General features: G+C 42.6%; 1 long non-coding RNA gene across 14 annotated transcripts in view; it reads right to left on the bottom strand.

Moving 5' to 3' along the window:
• The window catches only part of LOC125535338 (uncharacterized), a 31,312-nt gene extending 23,068 nt beyond the window's left edge, over positions 1–8,244 (bottom strand). For 2 of the 14 annotated variants that reach the window (XR_015615663.1, XR_015615660.1), the window contains exons 1-7: positions 7,800–8,244; positions 3,787–4,704; positions 3,635–3,722; positions 2,872–2,960; positions 2,518–2,770; positions 714–2,354; positions 451–603 (exon numbers count right to left, since the gene is read on the bottom strand). This is a non-coding gene — a long non-coding RNA (uncharacterized LOC125535338). Of the gene's footprint in view, positions 1–61; positions 351–450; positions 604–713; positions 2,355–2,517; positions 2,771–2,871; positions 2,961–3,634; positions 3,723–3,786; positions 4,705–7,799 lie in introns of all 14 variants that reach the window. The other 12 variants (XR_015615650.1, XR_015615651.1, XR_015615661.1 and 9 more) reach the window with 11 other exon arrangements.
• Positions 8,245–11,358: the final 3,114 nt, after the last annotated feature.

The raw sequence follows: 11,358 nt of genomic DNA on the forward strand, positions 1-11,358 counted from the left end.
CAAAACATGTTTTAACCAATGCAGACGCGGGGGGGGGGGGGGGGGGGGGGGGGGGGGTCACCAATTCACTCTCCCGCACTTGAGCACCCTCATCAACAATAAGAGGTAGAGCTAGAACAGAAAAGAACTGTTGAATTACGTATGCTCTGGACCCAGTTTCTGTTTACTCCAATGGGTAATTAAGCGAGTGTAGCAGATCTTTAAGCAATTTAAGGCATGTAGACCTTGCTCCATCCAGTTCCAATTTAAGGCATGTAGACCTAGCTCCATCCAGTTCCTACAATAGTGTACATTCAGCCTACAACACCGTCGACTGAAAACAAGTGCAAACTCCAACAACAGCAACATTTCTGGGAGCACAAGTAAGAGTTCAGCTTATTCGGAAAAAAAAATCTGCATTTCAAACATGCCAAAACCAACAGTAAAGTGCCATCTTGGTTTTTCCAGTACCTGGTGGACCCCATATACACTTCACACGCCCACATCTTACAGCTGAGATGACAGATTCAATAGCATCCTCGCCCAATAATTTCCGGATGTCTCTGCGAAAGAAGCCAAACAGACTCCATCCTGTTTAACACAGATACCACAAACATCCTCACCCTGCAACAGAGCCAACAAAGAGGAGCTCAAAAGGTCAGGTCACATACTAATTTATAATGGTAATGAAAATAGCAAGTAAAACTAAAACACGAATATTCATGTCATATTACCAGATTTGTGGGGGCTAAGAGGGACTTGATTAGTGTGAAATTGTCATTCATGTGTGTTTTGCAGGTAAGTGCTTTCCATATCCGTACGTTTATTGTGATATTGAGAAATATTGCATGTTCGAGTTTGTTTAAGTCTTCGTCCAGACCAATATTCTTTGCAACTTTGACTCTGAAGCCGTTCTGGTATTCATCAACCATAGAAACCTCAGTGACTATTGCCAAACAATAATATGTCACACCATGGCGGTTTAAGTCCTCTGCAGCTTCAGGTTTTATGCTAGACAAAACAAATATGTCATCATTCCTCGCAGAATAAGCCCAGTGGAAAAACATCATCATTGCCCCAAAAATCCACATCCATAAAGTATGATCCCGATTTTCCTGTTATCTCCATGGAAAGTATTTTCAACAAGGGTGCTTCACTGATGAGTTCAAGGCATGACCATAGATCTGACCATGTCTTCAATCAGAGGCACATGGTACAAATACCTCATAGATGTTCCACTGTTATTTTCAACATTACTTTCAGTTGAATATGCGACTCTTGACTTGTAAAAACTCCATCCTCACTGAGCTTTGAGTTGTTACCAGTGCTAGGCATCTCAACATCATTAACAAGAACCTCAGTTGATGGCAGTGACAAAACAATCACTTGGAATTCTTCAGGAATGTCAACAGCAACCCACGTCTCTTGGTCAAGAACTGCCATAGTTTTTGTCATCTTCAAAGGAATATTAAATGTTAAGAGCACAAAAACTGTATAAATCGGGATTCAGCTACAAAATAAGATTGATATCTCTAAAATCAATATCAGAATTCGATTTAACAAACCCTAACATAAAACTTTTTGAAGATAATTCAAGTAATTATGACGATCAGAGACTTCTTCACCCTTTATATCCTTAATTCCACTATCATTTCATCCTCAAGTTCTTTGATTGATGGTGGATAGCACTACTGTCTGGGTAATATTGCTTGCAAAACAGAAGAAAGTAACTGCACTGTAATGAAGTTGGTGTACATCCATAAGGCTATATAATTGAGGGAGAAGCCTGAGGGCTTTATACTCCAGAAATAGCATCATTACTCATTCATGTTTCTGGCAAAATGATGCTGCACTTATTCTATAAGCTGCTGCTTGTAATAACAAAATTTAAAACAAGCTTCTAACTTTGTTCCATGATCCGATTGTAAGACTGTAGATTAAACTTTCATAAACTTCAATAAAACAATATATAACCACCTGAACACTATGCTGATAGTCCACGAATGTTGTAACCTAACCTGCCTCCAATCTATGAGGACAAGAGGTTAAGATAATATCATAACTTGCTTTTATGAAACTAATATGTGTCTGTGCATATTATTTAAACAGAAAATTAATAACCTTTTCTGTACCAGCTATAGATTCTTCTTTTATACTACTTCCGTTCCTAAATATAAGGCGTTTTGACAGATTAAATGGAACCAGCGGGACATCTTAATTTAGAAACAGAGGGTGTATTATGGATGATCAGGAACTCCGTAATCCTCAACTTGGGATGTAGAGCAGCACGAACACCTATCAGCTTAGCCCATTGTCGATGTGCAGCATCACATGCAGCAAAAACTGCTTCTGTGCTTTCTCTCAACATATCAGCTCTGCGGAAAATGCAGATGTTCAAGCAAATCTGTTTTGGCATCATCACACATAATTAACAAATGCAAATAATGAAATACTGGATTTGCTAGAACTGACCACAGCATCACCATGACAAATCAACTTGGTTTTATGGAAGAAAGAACATGTTAGAACTTAACGTACCGAGCATTTTTTTTATTGAATTTGTACTGGACATATCAGTTGCTTTTCCTTAAAACAATGGAAGCTTAGTAGTACTGCATGTAACAGTATTGGAGACCCGTGAAGTAACACCGTTGTCATTCCCTTGGGAAAAGTCAACTGATCCACCATGTTGTATGACAGGATTTGTGTCATCAGAACTCATGTTCCCATCAAGGTTTCTCGTGATCCACTGAACTATTTTTTTAACTTCAGCTGCTTGCAGCAGATGTACCTGAATTTACAGGAAAGGAGATGTACATTAAGATTAAATTTGGTAGAATTTTATTGTCCAAAGGAAAACAAAATAATTGTCATATTGAGAAACCAATTTACCAGAACTATCCTAAAAATAGCCGATAACAGTTGAACAAACCCTTCAGATGATAGACTACGCAGCTTATTTGGTAAAGAATGCCCTCCAGCTGCACGATTACAGTTCAAAACAAGTAGGAATTTAGTGTAGAAAGTAGCAAACTATGAAGACATTAAGAAAAAAAGCGTAAGACCATCAGAATTGGCAGCTCTGTCCCCAGTTACTGAATCAGAATCTAGTCATGTAACAGTGGATTTGGTTGAAGCTTCTCTGTAATCGTGAGGCTTCATAACATAAGACCATTATTACATGCTACTCATCTAAATTTTCTGGAAATTAAGACTGGAAGCATCTACATAACAGTGGATTTGGTTGAAGCTTTCATAACAGTAATAAGGGTATCATGGTATATTCTTAGCACCACGGGAACTTTGTCCTACAATATATAAATATGAACAGTATCATTATGTATCCCCGTAGATTAATAACTCAATGAATACCAAATGTCCAGAAATAAATAAACATGATGCTTCAACCAACTGTTTAAGTTCACAGGTAATTGACCTTTTAAAATATACTGAACTTGATTTTTGTATGCATGAAATTTTAGAGGGTATTTTATTTATAAGGCTCTGTTTGTGAGGTAGTCTCTTATAAGTTAAGACCCCATAAGCCCAGCTTATATGAGTGACAAACTTCTTGAATAATCACAAATATTATTGTGCTAATTGTGTGGCTAAATAGCTCATACAAATGTGAATTAAGTGCTTCTCTAGAACTTACATCTATATGTCATGTTACACTGAAGTCCCCATTGCTAGCTCTATAACATCCAATGTAATGGAAACCCAGCCACAGGACACCCCATTTTCTGCATACCCACTCTCCATTTGAATCTCCAAATCAACTTAATGGAAATATCTAACAGAACTAACCGTTCTCAGCAGGCAAATAGTGAGGGGGAGAAGACAGAGGATGAAGCTTCCCCCCTCATCTATGTTTACCTGCATTGAGATAATGAACACCAATCAACAGAAGAAAAGGAGCTGATAATATTTTACTAGAACCACGACAGTGTAGCTTAAAACAAAGCCATAATCTAAACAAAAGTAGCAAGATGAAACACATCAGACCATTGTTAACAACAAATTAGAATTTCACCTTTTGGCAAATTGGAGATCAAAAACTGATTGGAAATGACCATAGTAATCATGGTATATATGATAAGTGGTGTAGTAACAAAGTTTACGATCAAAATCTGGTAATTATTTCAGAGACACATTTTTGTGACATAAGAATCCTATGTTGACACTGGACATACATCAAACACAAAATTCCGGTAACTTATAGTTTACTCGTCAAGAAACTATGTTGCCTGGGTACATCATATGGATGTGACGATACCACAATACATAAAATTCCAAAAACAATGATACAAGGACAGAAATAATATTGTAATGTGATGACGCTACAAAGAAATCAAAATAGCATGGCCCATGCCTTCTTGGCATTGAATTAATTTATGAAGCCAATGAGTGCAGGTACTACTAACTAATCACTCCCTACCAGTTCTTAGCCTTTAGATTTCTCAATCTCACTTCATTCCTCATGTTCAATCAATTTTGGTTAACTACTTTTTTTTTAAGTTAGCATGAAAAGTACAAAAAAAAAACTTAGCGTGAATGCATTTTGTTACAACCAGGTAAACAGTAAACTGCAAAATTGGAAGTGCACGTATCTCATGTTCCGTCCCATTGAGGGGAGTGGAAGTCCTTTTCACAGTTTATGGAACCATTGCATCTACAGCTTTTCCATCAGGAACAACAACCCGCACAAACTCTGCTGAAAGAATGCTACAAATATGAATAATAAGTTAAACAATGGGCCAAAAAGGCTGCAAATAGGGAACAAACATAAAGAAAAGAAAATTGCACGATTCTAAGGTTGGTAGCTTCATGTAATGACATTATTGACCTTCATTTTCTGGATGACGACAACATACATTTAACAGAAAGAAATATACAAGCTAAATTGTATGGGTATAGCCGTATAGGTGGATCTAGAGTACATTTTCAGCAAAGTCTCGTAACTGGACGTACTGAATTAGGCCAAAAGTCATTAATATCCTTCAAACAACTTACTTTACGCTGGTTAAAGCATATTTGACATTGGAGTATCATTGGAACAGGATCGTTCCATTTGACAATGGCTTGCACAATAATTAAGGAGCAACAAACGTATTTTCACATCAAAGAACTGATTGGAATCCATGCATATATTGGAAAAGCAACAAAGTGCTTTGGCTCAATGTAGTAAACATGTGACAAAGAAAAACGATGACCCGAGCCTATCCAACTGCTGAGCATATGGATGATTACCAAGGCAGTATTAGACACAAAGGAGATCGCGATCAAATGACTTGGAAGTTGCAGGGAATAGTCCCAACCTAAACACAGAATAGTTCATTAATGAAATATGATTATAGCTAGCAAAAGATTCTCCAACAGATTCTTGAGGACACAAATGGCATGTAATTAATGCTATCAGAAAAGCTATCTGGTCAATTTCGTCTACTGCAAGGACAAGCTAGGATTGATACAGAGCTTAAGCTGCTCTCATGCCACAAGGAGGTTTAGCATACTCAAGCATAAACATGATTTTTCACAGCAAAACAATTTACAATTTCTGCCACCAAATTGTGGAACATCGCGACATGTATCTTTCTCACGAGGATACATGACTTACACACCTATCATCTCCCAACAGCCGTTTAAAACTTGCACCACATGTTATAGTAATTTTCTGGAACAATTCACAAATGGTGACATCACTTTCAACAGCAATGGGCACCTCCATCAGTAACATAAGAATCATGTATAACATTCTCTAAAAGAATAAAAGAAAAGGCGTGCATAAAATCTAGTTGGCCCGAATCAGTCACATATGGCACCAACAGCAACATGTAATTTCCTGAAATACAATGTGTCACCGAGCGTGCAACTATTATGTTGTTATCAGACAGTCCAGAAATGGCATTCACATGCCAATTGCACATCTACGACACGTCGACAGATGGACCCTCTAAACCCTAGCGCACGGACCACACACAGACGGAGCACCATCATTTGGAGCATCCAACTGACCCAACTTTGATTGCACATAAAAGGCAGCAAACAACAGCACGCTATATGCAATTAATCAAAAAAAATCACCAGATATAAGCGCAACCAGAAGCCTAGCACGCATATGCATGTATAAGCTTTGCCGGTCCAGAGTCCAGTCATGAACACATACTCGAAAAAAAAAGGCTCGCGTGTGCAAAAAAGACTTGAAGTTGCATGGAAGTCTCAACCATAACACAAAAGTTGAAATATGGTTATATGTAGCAAAAGATTCTCCAACAATTTCTTGGGCACTCAAATGGCATGTAATTAGTGCTAACAAAATAGCTATCTGGTCAATTTCATCTACTGCAAGAACAAGCAAGGTTCAATACGGGGCTTAAATAACCACAGGCATAAACAATTTATAGTTTCTCCCACCAGACTGTGCAGCGTCATGAAATGCCTCTCTCATTAGGATACATATATGACTTACACACCTATCATCTCCCAACAACCATTTAAAACTTACACCATGTATTATCTAAAAAAAAAATAGAATGGGACGGACTAGATGATGCTACAGCCAACTAAAACACTTCACAACTATTGGTACATCATGAGCATAGCAAATTAATTTGTCATCCTTTTCAACAGCAATGTGCACCTCCATCAGTAACATAAAAAATTATACATAACATCTAGTTAGTCCTAATCATCCCATATTGCACCAACAGCAACATGTAATTTCCTGAAATACCAACAGAAAAACCCTCTAAACCCTAGCCCACGGATCACACAAAGACAGAGTACCATCATTTGGAGCATCCAACTGACCCAACTTAGATTGCACCTAAAAGGCAGCAGACAACAGCACACTAAATGTGATTAATAAAAAAAATCTCCAGATTTAAGCACGACCAGAAACCTAGCGCACATATTTGTACATATTCGTAAGCACAGATTCGCGAATAAAATGGCTCAAGCTTGCAAAAAAAGATTTGAAGTTGCAGAGCATAGTCTCAATCTGAACGCAGAAGAGGTCATAAATGAAATATGATTAAGATTCACCAACAGTTCCTTAAGCACATAATGGCATGTAATTAATGCTAAGAGAAGAGCTATCTGGTCAATTTCATCTACTACAAGAACAAGCAAGGATCAATACAGGGCTTAAGCTGCTCATATGACAAGGAGGTCACCATACTTAACCATAGACATAATTTGTCATAGCAAAACAATTTACAATTTCTCTGCCACCAAATTGTACAACATCGCAACATGTATATACATAACTTACACACCTATCATCTGCCAACCGCTGCTTAAAACTTACACGGCGTCTTATCTGAATTTTTTTGGAAACAATTCAGAAATGGAACAATTGCTTTCAACAGCAATCATGCATAACATTTTCTAAAAAGGAAAAAGAAGCACGCACAATAACATAGAGTTAGCCCGAAATCAGTCACATATGTATGGCACAAGCCACCAACAGCAGCAACATGTAACTTACGAAATGGCACCCCCCACATGCTAATTAATTGCACTTCGATGACACGTGGACAGAAACCCCCTCTAAACCCTAGCGCACACGCTCGACCACACAACCGCCATCAATTGGGGCAGAACAAATAGCTCACCAAAACGCGATTAATCGAAAATAATCGCCGGATTTAATCAAGTAATCATGTCCGTACGCACGCACGCACGCACGCACAGGCGCCGCGCGGATTCGAATCGAAACCTAAAAGAACAAGCCCAAAGCTCGCAGAACCGCGCGCCGCGCCCGCACAAATCATCATCCGGAGCAGAGGGAGGGAGGGATGGATGGCGCACGTACGTACCTTGCCCCTGTAGGAGTCGTCGTCGGTGACCTCCTGGACCGACCAGGAGAGCACCGCGGCCTTCAAATCCAGTCCTCCCATGTCGGCCCCGCGCGGCCCGGCCGCCGCGCTCGCCTCGCGCCCTAGCCGCCCACGCGCGAGCGCCCGAGCAAGCAGGCCGTGCGGCCGGGGTCACCGCGCTCGCCTCGCGCCCTAGCCGCCCACACGCGGGCACCCGAGGAAGTAGGCCGGGGCGGCCGCGCTCCCTCGCTCACGCGCGAGCACCGGAGCAGGCCGCGAGAGGGAGGACGGGGGTTGGTTCGTGGCCTTGGCCGTGTGGAGGAGAGGAGGAGGCGGCGGTGGTGGTAGCGTCGCGCTGCGTGGAGAAAAGCAGAGCAATCAATGGAAAGGGAGGGGAGCGGGGAAGAGTAGTACTAGTCCGCAGAAATCTTTTGCTTGTGGGAGAGGGTGGTGCCTTGGGATTCGGGACCTTTTTGGTTCACGGGGCAGGTGAAGAGAGACGAGGGAGCGCCGCGGTGAATGAATGAATGGACTTCACTTGTGCTGCACAGCAGCGCCGGGTTGCTACAGTGAAATTGGTTGCGATGGTGAACGTGGTTTCTCTCTCTCGGTCTCGACTGGTCGTGGACGGTCGCTGTTTTCTCTCGCCACGACGACCCGGTAACGGCGCAAGGGCCAGGGGTTGACGGCGCGTTGCGTAGAGGAGGGCCACGGGGTCTTCAACCACGATGGCATTGGCAGCGACGTTTTCTCCTCCGTACAAATGGGGTTTTGTCATCTTTCTTTCCGGTGTATGTGTAGACCTATACTTTCCTGCGCCCACAAATGTTCAACCAGGTCATTCCGAACCCGCTCATGAATTGCTCGATGTCAAACTTGTTGATGCATTTTTTAAACAAATTAATGATGCATTTGAATAAAATTCTCAAACGCCACCGGATTCTGTTTTGAAAGTTTGAAAGGATCACCCATGCGCTCAAATTCAAACTCCATCACTCTCATCAATCACAATCATGTTGTGCATGATCACACAAGTTGTCAACACTTCTCACGACGTCTCTATATCCCATACTTTTACAATTCCTCGAACAATTGCAAAATGGGCTTGGAGCACACCGAATGCCCTCTCCACATTCTTTCTAAATTCTTTTTGTCTTTGGGCAAAGTAAGCCATTTTCTCACCCCTTGGTCAGAGATGATCTTGGGGAAGATCGCCCATGAAGGATAAATACCATCACAAAAAAATGGCCCGCACACAACCTTGCAAATAATGGAAACCGGTATGGCACGTTGATGTCATTGTGAGAACCGGACATCCCAGAGATAGAGTGTAAAATACAAAGGTCTTGAGATGCAATTGTTTCAAGAATTATGGCAGGCTTTTTGCAATGACGTTGACATTGCCCATGTGGGCAATTCTTCCATTGTTAGTGCATGCAATCCAGGGATTCGAGCATACATGGTCACCCTCTTGCCTTCGACAATGTCACTACTCGTGTGGTGTCTTCGGCAGTTGGTTTTCTCAAGTACTTCGGATCAAAACACATTGACCACCGCAGTAGAAAAATTGACCATGGCTTTGACATGTGTGCTTTTCGGACATGCAGATGTCTTCTTGAGGTAAAATGCGGCACAAAGTCAATCATTGGGGGGATAAATTGAGGATTTTCTCCAAATTGGGTAAATATATGTCAAAAGGGTAAATCATGGGGGAATGGAATTTCCTCTCTTTTTTAGGAACGGAAAGGGAAGCACTTGAACATGCTGAAAGGGTTTCCCTTACTTACTCAGTGCTCACTGTCATGCCCACTTGCCACTTGGCAATCCTTGCCCCTCCCAAGTGGCTCTTGCACAAGATTGACCAAATCATCCATGGTTTGGTATGGCAGAAATATAATGAGCAGGAGCAGTTGTCGGGCGGTCACTCGTTGTTTAACTGGAAGACGGTGTGTCGGCCTAAGCACTTGGGTGGCCTCGGTATTGGTGACATCGATAAGTCTGGGCGCGCTCTGCAGTAACGCCGACCCTCGCTTCAATGGACCGGTCCAAAAAGGCCTTGGGTGGGATCCCAACTGCTATCTGACCAGGCTGACATGGACCTTGCCCTGGCCTCCACCATCATTACCACCAGGAATGGCCATAAGCCCCTCTTCTAACATGACAATTGGAGCGAGAAGGGGCCCCTCAAGCTGTTAGCGCCTTATCTCTTCAAGACCGCCCCACGCAAGCATAGAACGGTGCACCATGAGCCGAGCAGGGAAAACTGGAGATCCAGTCCGTCTCGTAGCTGGGAGAATTTGTGTCCCTATGGGAGTTGGATCAGTCTAATCCAGCTAGCACGGACCAAGAATACTCCATCACATGAACATTACCACCAATGGGGAATACTCTTTGTCCTTAGCCTACGCGGCCGAGTTCAACGTCTCGCATCCTAGGTTTAAGGACTCAAATATCTGGACTACCCATGCTCCTCATGACCCTAGGTGCCTAAATGCAAGTTCTTCGGGTGGCTTGTGCCCCAAGGCAGAATTCTCACGGTCGATCTGCTTGTTGTGCGAGGTTGGCCTCATGGCCCCAGATGCTATCTTTGTCTCCAGGCGCCTGAAAACCGCTACCCACCTTTGCAAGGATTGCCCTTTCTCTTGTCGTCGTGTGGAACCATGTGATCTCCTGGACGAACGAGAACTTGTCGGTTTCCAATTTTCTGTCCGACCGGGTAGTGTCTCAAATTGGTGGGATGAGATGATTGATGAGAAGTCTAAGGAGGTCCGCAGGAGGCACATCGGTTGACTCGTATACACACTATGGAAGGAGAGGAACATGCATATTTTTTTTCATCCGCCCGTTTGACTCGTTACGAGGTGGCAATGTTAGCTTTCAAGGACATCAAGCAACGTGACTTGGCTTTTCGCTCCGGCTGTGCCCACCGTGGGGATCGGCTGATTTTGGTTGCATCGTTTTTAGGCTTTCAGGGTTTCTACCTTTTTTCTTCTATATGAAAAAATAGGTTGTGCTCCTGTCGGGTCCTCGAAACGAAAACTATGTTTTGAAGATGGAAGCAAATACTATGTTTGCTTGATTTTCTAGGGAAAAAACACCACAACGGATGCTCAACAAACTGTCATGATCGTTTCTAGTATTTCGTCTTGGATGGTGGTGTTTAATGCAAATGCAGGTTTCCGTCGCCGTCCGTCAGAGAATGAAAAAAATGGGGTGCTCGCTTTGAAGCGGGAAGTGGAGAGACGTAGAGCGGGAACCCAAACGCGATGTGAAACTTGGAAGAGGAGGTACGTGCGGTGCGGTGCGGTGCATGGAGGGGAGAATGGGAAAGGGAGATAGGAGAAGGAACAGGTGGGGCCCACGTGAACGTCCCCCGCGTCGCCGTGGTACGTACATGGATGGATGGATGGATGGATGGATGGCCATCGGGTTCCCCCGTGCAACGCACAACCTGCAGCCGCTAGTTAAACTGAACAAATTAACTCACTAATTATTCTTCTGGAATGGAATCTTTCGGTTATGTGTCAGGGGGGAAGCGATGGCGTGATGAGATGGAAGC

Source organism: Triticum urartu, chromosome 2A, assembly GCF_056163025.1.
Source record: "Triticum urartu cultivar PI428250 chromosome 2A, HENAU_Tu73, whole genome shotgun sequence".
Taxonomy (NCBI): Eukaryota; Viridiplantae; Streptophyta; class Magnoliopsida; order Poales; family Poaceae; genus Triticum; species Triticum urartu.